Genomic DNA, 17,795 nt, shown 5'->3' with positions numbered 1-17,795 from the left:
AAAACTAATGATTGATGCTTCTCATCTCTCTCCTTTCCTGTCTGTCTGTCCCTATCTATCCCTCTCTCTGACTCACTCTCTGTCTTTGAAAAAAAAAAAGTTTACAATTTGATTTTTGCAAAAAGCCAGCAAACTACAAGTACCTGTTAATAAGTCTTAAATAAAATAATAAAGATAGTTCATAAATCTTACTACTCCCCTAAGTGTGATGTGATTGTATTTAATGTCTGATGTTTTCTCAGGGTAATGAGAAGGAAGATAATTGGAAAGTTGAGAAAGGAAGATAATTGAAAAAATTAGATTCACTAAACAGAAGTCAGATGCATTCTGTTAAGTAAGAGCCACATGTTTTTCTAGCTGTCATGCATAGTCACACACCTCCAGCTATAGAGGCTCCAATGTAATCGGCAACATTTATTTTCCCCCAAGACATTATAGTCTCAAGATTCTAAGCAACTACTTCTATGGCCAATTTCACTATATCCTACCTGCTGTCGTTATAGGCCCAAGCTGGGCTAGGCTGTGGGGAGGGTGGGTGATTCTCAGTTGCACTGGTAACACTGGTCTGGGGCTCCAGTGGACAAAAAATTTTCAACACTGGTCACCTCTATTTGAACCTGTTTCTAAGCTTTTGTTTTTGCCATTGCCATGCCACTCATCTGAGGTAACCTAGCCTTCTAAGTTTCATGCTGTAACCTCATCTCTTTTTGTTAACAAGGGCCAGCCAGCCTTACTGATCTGCTCAACTGGGGGCCTGTAAAGAGCCTTATTCATGGTAAGCAGAGAGAGCTGCATGGGAACTGAGACAGAGAAAGGCAGGAAGGGAACTATCATTTACTGAGTGCTTACTATTTGCTAAGTACCATTCTGGGTGCTTTATGTGCATTAACTGTATTTTTATTCACTGTCAACAAAAGGAAGAATCAAAATGGCTCAACTCCAAAGAGTGGGAGATCAACTTGCTTTCCCTCCAGTAGACAAAATGGTACTGTGTAGGGAAAGGAATACTCAGGGAATAGTAAGGAACTTATGATTAAACAAGCATATGATTTGAAAGAAGCCACTTCACTTCACTAGGTTTTAGCTTACCCTTTGTAAAATGGCCCCATAATCTTCGCTCAACTCATTGTGTCATCATTGTGAGGACACAGTGATATAGATTAGGAGGCTTAGAAAGGTATAAAATACTCTATAATAATGTGTGAGGCAATATAAAACCAGAGTAAAGATGGGGTAGGAGAGTCCAAATCTCAGCCCAGCAACTTACCACCTGTGTGACTTGGGCAAGTCATTAAGACACAAATGTGTCTTAGTTTCCATAACTGTAACTGAAGATAGTACTTGTTCATAGGGGTTTTGTAAGAGAAAATAAGCTGATATTGAAAAACATTCAGAATAGTACTGCCACATAACTAAATGCTATGTAAGTACTATTTATTATTATAAATATTAGATACTATGAGTATGATATTTCCCTGTCTTTCCTGTGTGTTCTCTTCCAGTGTTAATAAGTCTTAAAGCAGCAGAACTTGGATAATGCTGCAATTCCATATACTTGGTATATAGCTATTGATATGCTAAGACATGACACATAACCTAGCTCTAGAAAACACATATGCCACAGCACCTGCCATATAAGGGATGGAAGCTCAATGCTCTCTTATAGATAACAAACAAGCCTCCTTAAAACTGACAGCTTCTGAGATGAATGCTATAAAAGATTGATTTATAAAAATCAGGATGCTTTTTAACTTTCAGAAATATGTTTACTTCATTGAGATATACCAGGGCATAGAGGAATATTCAGCATCATTTCATCATTCTACAACATTTAGTGAGCACCTATTTTGTGTCATTTGTGAGATAAACACTTGACTAAGGTCTAGTCCCTGACTTCAGGAAGTTGATCATTTAGTAGAAGAGGTATAACACATACTCAAACTCAGTATGTTTTGAGACAAGACAGTGTTAATTATGAGGCTAAATTAGAACATACACATATCCTTTATAAGCTAACACTATAAAATGCTAATGATTGTTTTGGGGCCTTAAGAATTGTGAGTTGCTGTAGGTGTTAGGGAGCAGAAGTGTCATTTCTTTTTTTTCTGTATTTTTCTGAAGTGAGAAGCGGGGAGGCAGACAGACAGACTTCCGCATGACCCCAATCAGGATCCACCCGGCATGCCCACTAGGGGGCGATGCTCTACCCATCTGGGACATTGCTCTGTTGCTACTGGAGCCATTCTAGCAACTGAGGCCGAGGCCATGGAGCCATCCTCAGCGCCCGGGCCAACTTTGCTCCAATGGAGCCTTGGCTGCGGGAGGGGAAGAGAGAGATAGAGAGGAAGGAGAAGGGGGAAGGGTGGAGAAGCTGATGGGTGCTTCTCCTGTGTGTCCTGGCCAGGAATCGAACCCATGACATCCACAAGGTGGGCCAAAGCTCTACTGCTGAGCCAACCGGCCAGGGTCTCCAGAAGTGTCATTTCTTGCTGGGGCATCAGAAAAGGCACTGAAGCATGAGGCAGAACTTAAGACAAAGGGTACCAGCAAAGCCCTGGAAATAAGACCATGCAGATGAAGGTACCAGTGAGTAATTTGTGTTGGCTTTCATATAAAATATACAAGGAAGTTGTTGAAGGATAACAAGGCTAGAAAGATTGGTTGGGTTTGTGTTTAAATGCCAGCCTGGAAAGTTGAGTTTACGTAGTAGGGAGTGGAAAGCCATGGGAAAGTTCAAGTCGAGGAGTTGCATCAACAAAAATGCTCTTTTGGAATGTATTCTGACAACAAGGTACAGTAAATGCCATCACCTCTGCTTACCTCAAGGACATCTGTCTTGCAATGGTATTGGTCTCTTTTGCATCATGAATCTTTCTTTCTCCACAGATATGTAGAGGTAGCCTGCTGCTTTCAATAAAAGACAGCAAAAAAGAAAGAAAATCTCCTTTCACTCTACACTTTCTTCCATATTACTCACCATTTCTCTCCTGCCTTAATAACGAATCTCCTAGAGAAAAAAAAAAGATGTCTATATTCTTGTTCTACTTCCTCATTTATTTTACTCTTCTCAACTTCTCAACTTGCTTTAGACAGGCTTCTACCCTCAGGTCTGTTATGATCAATACTCATGTCAGGGTTACCAATGACTTTCATGGAGTCACTTTTTTTTTTGTATTTTTCTGAAGTTGGAAACAGGGAGGCAGTCAGACAGACTCCCAGCATGTGCCCGACCGGGATCCACCGGCATGCCCACCAGGGGGCGATGCTCTGCCCATCTGGGGCATTGCTCTGTTGCAACCAGAGCCATTTTAGCACCTGAGGCAGAGGCCACAGAGCCATCCTCAGCGCTTGGGCCAACTTTGCTGCAATGGAGCCTTGGCTGTGGGAGGGGAAGAGAGAGATAGAGAGGAAGGAGAGGAGGAGGGGTGGAGAAGCAGATGGGTGCTTCTCCTGTGTGCCCTGGCCGGGGATCGAACCCAGGACTCCTGCATGCCAGGCCAACGCTCTACCGCTGAGCCAACTGTCCAGGGCCTAAGAGTCACTTTTAATGGTCATTTCTCTATCTTCTTTCTGCAACACACTCTTTTCTCTATTTTCACAACTCCATACTCACCGATTTCTCTTATATCTCTCTAATCATTCCATCTCAGTCTCCCTTGTTAACTATTTTTTTCTACACCTTATCTCTAACTGTTGGGACACACCAAAGCTCAGCTCTAGGGCCTTGCTATCAGTTCAGTCTTAAAATAATTTTATCCAGTTTTGTAGTTTTATTTTTAACATTTTATTTTAAAATGTTGTATTGAATTTATTGGGGAGATATTGGTTATTAAAATTATATAGGTTTCAGGTGCACATTTTTACAATATATCATTTGTATATTGCAATGTGTATTTACCACCCCAAGTCAAGTCTCACTCCATCACCATCTATTGTCCCTCTACCCTCCTCCACCTCTCCCACTTCTTTTCCCTCCTTCAATTCCCACACTGTTTTATGTATGTGTCTATAATTTTTTCCCTTGCTTAATCCCATAACCTTTTTTACTCAGATCCCCAAACCCCATCCCTTCTGACAGCTGTCACTCTCTTTTCCATATCTATGAGTCTGTTTCTATTAGAACTAGTTTTGCAGTTTTTAAAATATTCACATACTTGGCCTTGGATGATTGGCTCAGCAGTAGAGTGCCGGCCCAGTATGTAGAAGTTCCAGGTTCGATTACCAGTCGGCACACAGGAAAGGCAACTATCTGCTTCTCCCCTGCTCCTGTCCTTGTTCTCTCTCTCTTTCTTCACCTCCTGTAACCATGACTCAAATGGTTCAAGCAAAGTTGGCTTCAGGTGCTGAGGATGGTTCCATGGCCTTGACCTCAGGTGCCAAAATAGCTCAGTTGCCGAGCAACAGAACTGCAACCCAGCCAGGAAGAGCATTGCTTGGTAGGGGCTTGCATGTTGGATCCCAGTCGATGCATATGTGTGAGTCTGTCTTTGCCTCCCTGCCTCTCACTTAATTAAAAAAATGATCTACATACTGCCTGACCTGTGGTGGTGCAGTGGGTAAAGCATCAACCTGGAATGCTGAGCTCGTGCATTTGAAACCCCAGGCTTGCCCAGTCAAGGCACATACGAGAAACAACAACTATTAGTTGATGCTCCCCACCCCTCCCCTACTACCTCTTTCTCTCTCCTCTATCTAAAATCAATAAATAAAATATTTTTTAAAAAATTGTCTATATGCTTATGATGGTATTCACATTTATATATTTAGCTCTCACCCCTCCATTGACTTTTAGGTTCATATATCTTACTATATGAATCAACTTAAATGTCTACTTAGAAGCTTAACAGCATCTCAAACTCTTCTCATGGCCCAAAAAATCCTCTTCATTCATGCACCTCCCACCCCTACTACCAAATTGCTTCTATCTCAGGCTTCCTCATCTAAGTAAATGGTACCATTTGTCCAAGACCAAAACCTAAGCCTCATTTGTGATCTTACTTTATCTCACTCAACATGTTCTAAATGTTTATTTATCAACAAATTCTATTGTATCTACTTCTAAAACATTTTAAAAAAATCTATCTATTCTATCCCCACTGCTCTGATCTTAGGCCAAGCCACCAATATCCCTTGCCTAGACTATTGAGTCTCCTAACTGGTCTTCCCACTTCTATTTTTGCATGTATATAATATATATAAATTACTAATTATAGAGTCATTAGCTAACTCTCCAGAGTGAACTTTTAAGACTGTAAGTTAGATCATATTACACATCTGCTTAAAACCATCCAATTGCATATACCAAAAATTGCAAATACCTTCCTATGGCCTACAAAGACCCTACAAAATCTGGTCCTTATGGGTTTCTTTAGCCTTATCTTGTGCCATACTCTCTCTTGCTCACTATTTTTCAGTCTCACTGTCTTTTCTGTTCTGTAAACAGGCTAATGAGGACTCTGCACCAGCTCTTTTCTCTTCTTGGAATGTTGTTCCCCTAATTCTTTACATGTGACAGGCTTTTCCTTGTCATTCAGATATCAACTTAAGTGCCACCTCTTCAGAAAAGCCTGTTTTGACACCTAAAGTAGCCTCCCTTCCTTGCCATTACCTTCTAATACATCATTGTGTTTTATTTTTTTTAATAATATTTATCTTTATCAAATTATCTTTATGTGTTTAGTGACCCCCCCCAACTGGAATATAAACACCATAAGAACAGCAACCTTTTCTGTCCCATTTGGCATTATATCTCTCGTGCCTGGAGCTGCATCTAGCATGAAGTAGACACAATTAATATGCATTAAGTGAATGTTGAATAAATTATTCAGCAGTAGTGCAGTGACAGCAGTAACACAAATAACAGGTAATGAACCTTTAATTAAACTGGTAGTGGTAAGAAGCAAAATGGAGAAAAAATATTAGACCAAACCCACCCAGGTTTCATCTAAGGGTATTTAATACTGGAAACACTGAAAGACTCTCCCTAGGTCACTATTTCTGTTACATAGTATCAAAACAGAGACCACAAATCAATTAAGCAACAAGTAATTACCTACCCATTAATCATAAAAAAAAGAAATGAAGGAATATGTGTAGAACTTAATATCTGGAAGTTATAGGAGTGGAAGGAAGAGATAAATGGTGATTCCACGAGTTCTTACCATTAAAACAAAGCAGGACGTTTGGGAGAATTGTTGGTGAGTGGGATGGAGGATAACAGGTTTGTTTGAAATGTGCTGATTTTTATGCATCCCCTGAGGTTTCATGCAGAAACTTTCAATGTGGGTCTAGTATTTAGAAGGAAGGAGAGATGAGGATATACAAACTGAGGATATCATCAGCATAATGATGGAAGTTTAAAGTAATGGGAATGGGATCCTTGAGGAGTACAAAACAATGGAAAGAGAGATAATCTTTACTTCAAGATCTGTTTATCATGTCTAACAGCTCACAGGAAGTACAACTAGAAAGTGTGAATTATAATAAGCTCTGATTTCCCCAGTGTCTTCTCCAGAGTTCACCCTCTCTCTTGAAAAATCCTGTGTATTTTTTACTAGGCAGGGTGCCCCATGTATGGGTTGTGAGGAGATATTGTTATCCTCCCTGATATCAACTTCATCACATACACTCCTCGCTACTCACAAGCACTCAAAATAAAAGGCGAGGAATGCCTTGAAATGACTGAGATCTTTTGGCTGAAATGCCCAGCTGAAAACTCACTACCACTATTTTGCTTTTCCAATGCAAATGCACATTTTGATTCCTTATATACCAGAAACAATGTAGTTGGCAGCAAAAACAGCAACAATGTCACTCTGGCACATAAAGTATTTTATTAATATGGCTAATTATTGTCACTTGGACACGGTTAAACTTTTATTTACTGCCAACGTGTGGCTTGGAAAAATGAAAGAGCTCATCTGAGTTAGTTGCAGAGTTGGGATAAGGTCCTCAGACCTCTGTGCTCAGCTCCTTAGCTCAGGTGGAGCTGTTGGCAACAATGTCAGACTGTTATTCTTTTTTCTTTCCTTTGCTAGCAAGGATGCCTCATCTTCCGTGCTGCACTTTGACCTGAACCCCTGATGGTAGTTAAAAGCCTATCAGAAATGGCTTGTTCTGCTTCCCTTGGCAGATTGGCACCAGTATCAGAGCTTCTGCAGAGACTATATACTGTGGTCCTTAATAAGAACATGGCAGTAAGGGTTTTGTTTCAATTAAAAAGCTTATTTGTCCTATGTCTATGCCTAGAACCCACAAGGAAGATCTGGTGGTTTGAGGTAAGGGAGGGAGAAGTTATAAAAATAGCATCTCGCCTAACTGGGCGATGGCGCAGTGGACTGAGAATTGGAATGGGATGCGGAGGACCTAGGTTCAAAACCCCAAGGTTGCCAGCTTGAGCACGGGCTCATCTGGTTTGAGCAAGGCTCACTAGCTTTAGCCCAAGGTCACTGGCTTGAGTAAGGGGTCACTCGGTCTGCTGTAGCCCCCCAGTCAAGGCACATATGAGTAAGCAATCAATGAACAAGTAAGGTGCCGCAACTAAGAATTGATGCTTCTCATCTCTTTCGCTTCCTGTCTGTCTGTCCCAATCTATCCCTCTCTCTGTCTCTGTCACAGACACAAAGAAATAATTAAATTACACACTCAGAGGAAAAGGCTCTCAGCTACTGCAAAAACCAAACCTGGGTCTCAGCTCTCTTGATCAGAAAGAGAGAGGTGGTTTTACGTGGTCAGAGTGGGCTATTGTCTTCTGATCAAGATAAAACAGTCTGAATTTAGATTCTGGAAAAGGAATCACTCCTATTAAAAAGGAAAGTAATTTTCTTTTTTTTCTTTTTTTTTTTTAAATAAATTTTTATTAATGGTAATGGGATGACATTAATAAATCAGGGTACATATATTCAAAGAAAACATGTCTAGGTTATTTTGTCATTAAATTATGTTGCGTACCCCTCGCCCAAAGTCAGATTGTCCTCTGCCACCCTCTATCTAGTTCTCTGTGCCCCTCCCCCTCCCCCTAACTCTCTCCCTCCCTCCCTCCCATGTCCTCCCTCCCCCCACCCCTGGTAACCACCACACTCTTGTCCATGTCTCTTAGTCTCATTTTTATGTTCCACCAATGTATGGAATCATGTAGTTCTTGTTTTTTTCTGATTTACTTATTTCACTCCGTACACTCCGTATAATGTTATCAAGATCCCACCATTTTGCTGTAAATGATCTGATGTCATCATTTCTTATGGCTGAGTAGTATTCCATAGTGTATATGTGCCACATCTTCTTTATCCAGTCTTCTATTGGAGGGCTTTTTGGTTGTTTCCATGTCTTGGCCACTGTGAACAGTGCTGCAATGAACATGGGGCTACATGTGTCTTCACGTATCAATGTTTCTGAGGTTTTGGGGTATATACCCAGTAGAGGGATTGCTGGGTCATAAGGTAGTTCTATTTGCAGTTTTTTGAGGAACCACCATACTTTCCTCCATAATGGTTGTACTACTTTACAGTCCCACCAACAGTGAATGAGGGTTCCTTTTTCTCCACAGCCTCTCCAACATTTGCTATTACCCGTCTTGTTGATAATAGCTAATCTAACAGGGGTGAGGTGGTATCTCATTGTAGTTTTGATTTGCATTTCTCTAATAACTAATGAAGCTGAGCATCTTTTCATATATCTGTTGGCCATTTGTATCTCTTCCTGGGAGAAGTGTCTGTTCATGTCCTCTTCCCATTTTTTTATTGGATTGTTTGTTTGTTTATTGTTGAGTTTTATGAGTTCTTTGTAAATTTTGGATATTAGGCCCTTATCTGAGCTGTTGTTTGAAAATATCATTTCCCATTTAGTTGGCTGTCTGTGGAAAGTAATTTTCATTGGAGCAGTAACTCTCTGTTTTGTTCGCCTCCATATCCCAAGGGTCTAGAGGAGTGCCTTGCACATAGTAGATGCACAATAAATATTTGTTGAATACATAAGTAAATAAAAAAAGATTTGAATATAAATCTCAAATATTACAATTTTATTGACAAATTCAACTGCCCAGTGAAAACGTTTCCAACTTTCTTTTTTTTTCTTTGTATTTTTCTGAAGTTGGAAATGGGGAGGCAGTCAGACAGACTCCCGCATGCGCCGGACCGGGATCCACCCGGCACGCCCACCAGGGGGTGATGTTCTGCCCATCCGGGGCATCGCTCTGTCACGACCAGAGCCACTCTAGCGCCTGGGGCAGAGGCCAAGGAGCCATCCTCAGTGCCCGGGACATCTTTTGCTCCAATGGAGCTTCCGCTGCGGGAGGGGAAGAGAGAGACAGAGAGGAAGGAGAGGGGGAGGGTTAGAGAAGCAGATGGGCGCCTCTCCTGTGTGCCCTGGCCAGGAATCGAACCTGGGACTTCCGCACGCCAGGCCAATGCTCTACCACTGAGCCAACCGGCCAGGGCCACGTTTCCAACTTTCAATGAAAAGTTTTAATCTATTAGCAAGGCAAATCCAGAAATAAAGTTTAAAAAAAATCATACACTGTGAATAAGTGGGAAGTGGGATTTATTCCTGGAATGCCAGCTTGATACAAAATCTGCATATTAATTAACATGATACACCACATAAACATAATGAAAGAAAAAAACATATGATCATATCAACAGATGCAGAAAAAGCATTTGAAAAATCCAGCACCCATTAATGATAAAAACTCTCAACAGAGTGGAAATAGAGAAAACATACCACAACATAGTAAAGTTCACACATGACAAACCCACAGCCAACATCATATTCAATGGAAAATAAAATAAAATAATTTCCCTTAAGATCAGGAACAAAACAAGAATATTCACTTTCACCACTCTTAATCAACATAGTAATAGAAGTCTTAGCCACAGTAATCAGACAAGAAGAAGAAATAAAAGGCATCCAAATTGGAAAATAAGAAATAAAACTGTCATTATTTGCAAGTGATATTATCCTGTATAGAGAAAACCCTAAAGATTCCACCAAAAAATAGAATTGTGTACCTGAAACCTGTATAATTTTGTTAACCAGTGTCACCCCAATAAATTCAATAGAAAAGGAAAAATTAAAATGAAACAATGAAATTAAAAAAAAATATTCCACCAAAAAATACTACAACTGATAAGTGAATTTAGTAAAATAGCAGGGTATAAAATAAACATCAAGGAATAAGTTGCATTTCTATATACCAATTATGAACTATCAGAAAGGGAAACTAAGGAAAAAGTCCCATTTACACATGCATCACAAAAAATAAATAAAATACTTACTTTGGAATATATTTAATCAAGGATTTTAAAGACCTGTACTGAAATAAATTATTAGATTCTATAGAAGGAAATGAAAGTAGTTCAAATAAGTAGAAGCATATACAGTGCTCATGGGTAATAAGAAATCACATCACTAAATGTCCATACTACCCAAAATAATCTATAGGTTCAATGCAATTCCTATCAGTGTCAATAGTGTATTGTGCATATCACAGAATTAGAACAAATAATTCAAAAACTTATATGAAACCAAAAAAGATACCAAATAGCCACAGCAAAATTGATAAAGAACAAAGTTAGAAGTATAACACAACTTGATGATCAACTATACTGCAAGGCTATAGTTATGAAAACAGCATTGTACAGGCATAAAAACATGCACAAAGATCAATGGAACAGAATAAAGAACCCAGAAATAAAGCCAGGTATATATGGTCAAATATATGTATATATGTTCAGTTTATTTGATAAATGGTATTAGGAAAAATGAAACTGGATCACATTTTAACATTAAATACAAGAATAAAGTTTAAATGGATTAAATATTTAAATGTAAGACTTAAAATGATAAAACTCTTTGAAGAAAATATAGGCAATAAATCTCTGACATCTGCCTTAGCAATAGATGATAGATAGATAGATAGATAGATAGATAGATAGATAGATAGATGATAGATAGATAGATGACAGATGAATTTTTTTTCTGATATATCTCCTCAGGCAAGGGGAACAAAAAACAAACAAACAAATGGGAACACATCAAATTAAAAAGTTTTTTCACAGGAAAGGAAACTATCGATAAAATGAAAAGACAACCCATTGAAAGGAAGAAGATATTCACCAGTGGTGCATCTGATAAGGGGTTAATATCTAAAATTTATAAAGAACTTATAAAACTAGCCTGACCACACAGTGGCACAGTGGATAGAGAGTCAGCCTGGTATGCTGAGGAAACAGGTTTGAAACCTCAAGGTCGCCAGCTTGAGCATGGGCTCATCTGGCCTGAGTATGGGCTCACCAGCTTGAGCATGGAGTTGCCAACTTGAGCGTGATATCATAGAAATTACCCCATGGTCACTGGCTTGAGCCTAAAGGTCGCCGAATTGAGCAAGGGGTCACTGGCTCCGCTGGAGCCCCCCGGGGCCAAGGCACATATGAGAAAGCAATCAATAAGCAACTAACATTCTACAACTATGAACTGATGCTTCTTATCTCTCTCCCTTTCCTTCAGTCTGTTCCTGTCTTTCTCTCTCTCTCTCTCTCTCTCTCTCTCTCTCTCTCTCTCTCTCATTAAGATAAAAAAAAGAACTTATAAGACTGAACAACAAGAAATCAAATTTAAAAATAGGAAGAGGACCTGAATAGACACTTCTCCAAAGAGAACATTCAGATGGCCAGTAGGCATATGGAAAGATATTCAGCATCACTAATCATCAGAGAAATATAAATTAAAACCACAATGATATATTTGGTAACCACAATGTGAGTAACCACAATGTGAGTTACACCTGTCAGAATGGCTATCATCAACAAATCGACAAACAAGTGTTGATGAAGATGAGAAAAAAAGGGAACCCTCATGCATTGTTGGTGGGAATGCATATTGGTGCAGCCACTATGGAAAGCAGTACTGAGTTACCTCAATTTAAAAATGGAACTGCCTTATGCTCCAGTGTAACATTGAACAAAATGACATTATTTGAGGAATTATTGTACCAGTTCTATATGTGTTATGATTGGCTGTAGTTTGCTCAAAAGTCTATTTCAGTCCCAAGAACTTTTGACACACTACATGGTATCAGCAGGATCTTGCCAAGATGGAGACCCTCAGACCAAGTTGCATACATACAATATGGTAACTCTCACAGCACCTAAGAATCTCACAACTGTGCCGTACCACACGAGACAGGCTTACAACCAACCCAGAGTGCTCGTTTGAGGCAGCCCTTTAGAATCCCCATCTGCTGATCAGGATAACCATACACAGCAACTTTTCAGACCAAGATCTATGCGACCACAATGTAGGGTACACTAACCAAGGCAGTCCTCCTGGCACTCACTCACATTCCAGACAACACCAAGTAGTCCTTGATCATATGAAAAGCCATACCCTAACAGTGCATTCAGTAAAGACTTTCTTTTTTAAATCACTCTTTAGCTGTGATACAAACTGAGATAAGTCTTGCCCTCTACCAGAATATACCCTACAGTTATGCAGGTTAACACCGATTCCCATGGCCTACTTAACCACTTTTCACTCTGAGGCAACCCTTGCTTAGATTGGAATTCTTAATGAACTTTTCAATGCAGCAAACTCAGCCCTGCCTGGTCTGTCAATATGATGTCACATTATAACACCATGAGGTCAATCATGACCACCCAGCCACCACTTCTCATAGGATAACCACTCCAGAGATTCTCATTGCTGGGTTCACTGTGAGCCTGAGCTCACCAGCTCTCACCTCCACCAGGATTTATACCAAAATTTTTCTCAAAGTAAAGACAACCCTCTCCCAGACCAAGGTCCACATCTCACCATATACCCAGTGAAGCAACTTTCCAGTGCCCTTAATCAGTGTTGTGTTATCCAAAAGGCCAGGTAATATGTGTTTAAGGCATAGGGTCATAAGTCAAATAATTTCTTAAAGAGTTGGAAATTTTATATTAAAAGTGAAGTAACCATAGTAAGACAAATAAAAAATTTGTTGGATTTTTTTTTACACTTGCACAGTTTAAAATTGTTTCCATTGGAATTACAGAAGGGGGGTGGACATAAAAGTCTTTTCAGTGATTACGACTTCCAAAGACCCTGTTCTGGCCTTGCCCTCTCCATTTCAGCCTTGTCTTCTCTGTTTGTCCATAAACTCTGAGGCAGCCATCTGCCACTGTCCAGAATGCCTCACACCATTAGCCAACTCTTGCTTAGACTAGTAGCCCTACAACTGGGACCAGAATAATCATCTAGAATATGTAAGTTTGGCCATACCAGGTGTTAAAATATTGAAGTATTTCTCCCGAATATTCCACCCTTTCCCCTGTGCATTCCACCATCACCCAAGCTTCCTTACACCCTCCCTAAGGATTCCTGGACCTGTTCATAATCTAGAAACTAGGGAATAATGCCTGCTTTAGCATCTTTTTCCAGTGTTTGTACTGATTGACTGGTGCCCATGCAGTGTTTGTTATTAAATATTTTTAGTATCATCCTCTCCTCTACTGCATGAAATGTATACAGCTTTTTAAGGCACACTACCTAGATGCATACTCCACTAGATAAGTATTTTCCAACCCAGCAAGGAGTCCAACATTTGGTACATGGTGTTCACCAAACACTGACCCACACTATCAGTCTCTATGCTTAAATGTGCCTATTGTGTTATAGCAGTCCCTAAGCAGACTGTGCCTCAACCAAGTTAATCATGAAACAACTCTAGATACTTGCTCCAACATAAGGAAATAACTGACAAGACCAGTTTCACATAGCTAGAACAAGAAGCTCAAGTAGATAAAGTTTTCCTTGCTTCCTTCAACAACACTCCTTGCTATATTATATCAAAAAAAAATCTCTTTTAAGAAATTTTTCATATGTAGGTTTGTTGTCAGTCTTTTTACGTTAGAGACTTAAACCATAATTCATTGTACCTGATATCCCTTGAACCTTGAATTCTTTTCTGCCCATTTTCTCCTTTTATTGCATTTTATCTGTTGGTTTTTGGCCTTATATGTGAGTATTACCATCACACTCAATCTTACCTGCCACTCAAGTTTACATTATCTCTCATTTGGTATATATATTTTAAGACATTTCTCTATTCTATGTTTACTCTATGTTTTATATATATATATATATATATATATATAGAGAGAGAGAGAGAGAGAGAGAGAGAGATAGAACAAATCTTTTTATATGTAGATTTTTTTATTATATCCTGTGCAGTACATATCATCCAACTTTTTCACTACATTATGTTGAAGTTCTTGTCAAGTGTACATTAGACTTAGTTAATTTACATAAATTTCTGCATAGTATGGCATATTTTGATAAGTGTCAATTTATATAACCACTTCCTTATTAATAGATATTTAGATTATTTCCAATACTTTACTGTTGCAAAAAATAATTCCGTAAAAGCCTTAATTTATTCTGTCTTGTGTAATTAAGTAAGAGCTTCTCTAGAGTAAATGTTCAGAAAAGAATCACTGGGTTGTATTGAATGTCCTTCTTTCTTCATTATAATAAATACTGCAAAATTGAACTCCTAAGTTGCTTTTCCAAATTTACACTCCATGAAATGTATGGATGTGCATGTTTCCTCAATCATTAGGAAATATTTTAAAATATTTTGTTGTGAAAATTTTCAAACAGAATGAATACTCATATAATTACACATAAATTGAATAATCATGACCATTTCTCATGTTTATTTTATCTACTTATCTATCTATAGTATATTTTGTTGAACCATTTTAACGTAAGTTCTATCAAGATTCTATTTTTTAATTTTTGGACAGAGACAGAGGGAGTCAGAGAGAGGGACAGACAGACAAGAAGGGAGAGAGATGAGAAGCATCAATTCTTCATTGCGGCACCTTAGTTGTTCATTGACTGCTTTCTCATATGTGCCTTGACTAGGGGGTAAGCAGAGCAAGTGACCCTTTGCTCAAGCCAGCAAACTTGGGCTTTAAGCCAACAACCTTTGGGCTAAAGCCAGCTACCATGGGGTCATGTCTGTGATTCCATGCTCAAGCCAGTGACCCCACGCTCAAGCTGGTAAGCCCACACTCAACCTGGATGAGCCCATGCTCAAGCGGTTATCTCGGGGTTTCGAATCTGGGCCCTCCACTTCCTAGTCTGATGTTCTATCCACTGTGCCACTTTCTGGTCAAGCAAGATTCTTCACCTTTAAATGCTTAGCAAGCATCTCCTAAAAATAAAGATATTCTTTTACATACATGCAATTTATTTTTATACATTATCTTATCACAGCTATGAAAAATGTTATTTAATATTCAGTTCACATGCACATTTCTCTAATTGTCTCAAAATATTTTTTATAATGTTTTGTTTTGGCAACCAGTATCCAGTCTAGGTTTACTAATAGCTTGTTTATTAAAATGTAATTCAAATCTAATGGTTTTTAGTAAAGTCACTAAATTGTGCAATCACCAAAACTATCTTACTCCAGAATATTTCATTACCCCAAAACAAACATCATTCTTGTTAGTAGTCACTTTTCATTCCTCTTACCTACAATCCTTGGCAATCAATAATCTTCTTTATGTCTCTATATATTTGCCTGTTCTAGATATTTCATATAAATGGAATCATACAATATATGACCTTGGTGTCTGGCTTCTTTTGCTTAGCCATAATACTCTCAAGATTTACACATGTTGTAGCTCATGTGAGTATTTTATTCCTTTTTATTACAGAAAAAGTTACATGGGTATTCCATATTTTGCTTATCTCTCAGCTGATGGACATTTAGGTTATTTCCACTTTGAGGTTTTCATAAACAATGTGTCTATGAATATTTCTATATAAATTTGTGTGTAGATATATTTTCATTTTTCTTGGGGTGGAATCGTTGAGTTATATGATAAGTCTATGTTTAACATTTCCAGGATCAAATGTTTATCACAGTGGAAGACCATTTTTACATTACCATAAGCAAGTATGAGGGTTCTCATATTTTGTATTTGTCTGGTTATTTCATCATGATGTCATTTAACATATGCTTCTTTATCTTGTATTTCCTGTAACCTGAAAGTTACATCTAATGGCTTGATTAGTGTCAGTTTAAACATTTTTCTTGCAAACATTCAATGTTTTAAAATTTTTACACTTTGACAATCTGATAAAAATAAGATCTTCCTGTTATTTACTGGGCAGATTGCATATATTTTCAAATTTATTGGTCATTTTGTTTTATTATTCTGTGAACTGTTGGTGCTTATTCTTTGCCCATGGTGCTTCTGTTTTGATCATCTTTGTCTTGTTGACTTGTAGGCATTTATTATATTGTCTAGATGAAGATTATATCCATATTTTTCATTTAGGTCCTTAATACACCTGAAATTTATTTTTCCAAATGATGTATTTTAGGTAAGTATACTATTTATTTAAAGTAATAACCAATTGTCCAGATGCAATGTTTTGAATAATTAGATTTTATTGATTTGAGATGCCAATTTTATCATATAATAAATTTTCATACCTCATGAAACATTTCTAGACTTTCAATTTTGCTATCTTGACATATTTTTGGTCTAGTGCTATGTAAATACATTTTAAGTACTCATGAATTAAATTCTTTGTTTCCTGTCAAGGCAAGTATGCTGTCCATTTCCTTAAAAAATTATATCGGCTATCTTTGCATATTTACTTTAAGTTTTTGAATCAACTAGATAAATTTTACGAAATATCTTTTAAGATTTTGATTGTCATTGTGTTGATTTTATAAGATCATATTTATGAAAATTTAAATTCTATACATCATGTCTTCCATGCATTAGCATGTCTTCTATGTTGTTCAGTAAATTTTTAGATTTTTGCATAAAAATATTGACCATATTTTGGGTCAGATTTTTATGTATTTCAGAGCCTTTTTGCTATTATTAGTGAGGTTTTTTCTCATATATTTCCAATCAGTTATTGCTGGTATATAGAAAACTATTAATTTTGACCTATGAACCATATACTCAAGACACTTCTAAAAGTACTTTGAACTCTAAAGAGTTTGAAACATTTTAAAACCTAATTTTTTTTATCTTTTATTACATTGGTTAAATTATCTAGTACCATATGGAATAGTGGTTAATAATTATCCTTTTCTTCTTTTTCATTTTAATGAAAATTTTCACCATTAAAGCATGCTTTAATTAATAAGTTTCAACACGGTAAGAAGTTCTTAACTTGCTAAAAGATTTGTGAAATAATGAAAATATGTTCTATTCAGTGTAGCCTGAAGCTTGAGACCAAGTACCATCTTCATTACAAAGAAATACATAGACATCACAGACTTCTGGGTTGCAGAGCACTAGCTTGGGTTGAACTGAACTATGAGCAGATGAACCCTGCAAATCTACCCAATCAGACATTTGTGAAATCTCCTAGAAGTGAAATAATTCCTCAAGAGAGACCTGTACACATGCCATACAATGTCAGAATACAGAATCTTGTTTGAGGGAAGAGAGGCAGAAGAGGCTGGCCTGGAGCAGTCCAGGTCCAGAAGATAAGATTTCTACTACAGATTTTGAACAGGTGGTAGTGCAGTGGACAGCGTGTCCACTTGGGATGCGGAGGACCCATGTTTGAAATTCTGAGGTCTCCGGCTTGAGTGTGGGCTCATCCAATTTGAGTGCAGGCTCACCACCTTGAGAATGGGGTCACTGGCTTGTACATGGGACCATAGACATGACTTTATGGTCGCTGGCTTAAGCCTAAAGGTCACTGGATTTAAGCCCAAGGATGCTGGCTTGAGCAAGGGGTCACTCGTTCAGCAGAAACCCCCCTAATCAAGG

At 38.1% G+C, this 17,795-nt stretch overlaps 1 protein-coding gene across 2 annotated transcripts in view; it reads left to right on the top strand.

The window, feature by feature from the left end:
- Nucleotides 1–17,795, top strand: part of PAK3 (p21 (RAC1) activated kinase 3) — a 284,659-nt gene that overhangs the window by 120,080 nt on the left and 146,784 nt on the right. The window lies entirely within an intron of this gene.

Source organism: Saccopteryx bilineata, chromosome X (genome assembly GCF_036850765.1).
Source record: "Saccopteryx bilineata isolate mSacBil1 chromosome X, mSacBil1_pri_phased_curated, whole genome shotgun sequence".
NCBI classification, from domain to species: domain Eukaryota; kingdom Metazoa; phylum Chordata; class Mammalia; order Chiroptera; family Emballonuridae; genus Saccopteryx; species Saccopteryx bilineata.
This window is presented reverse-complemented; position numbering and strand designations above follow the sequence as displayed.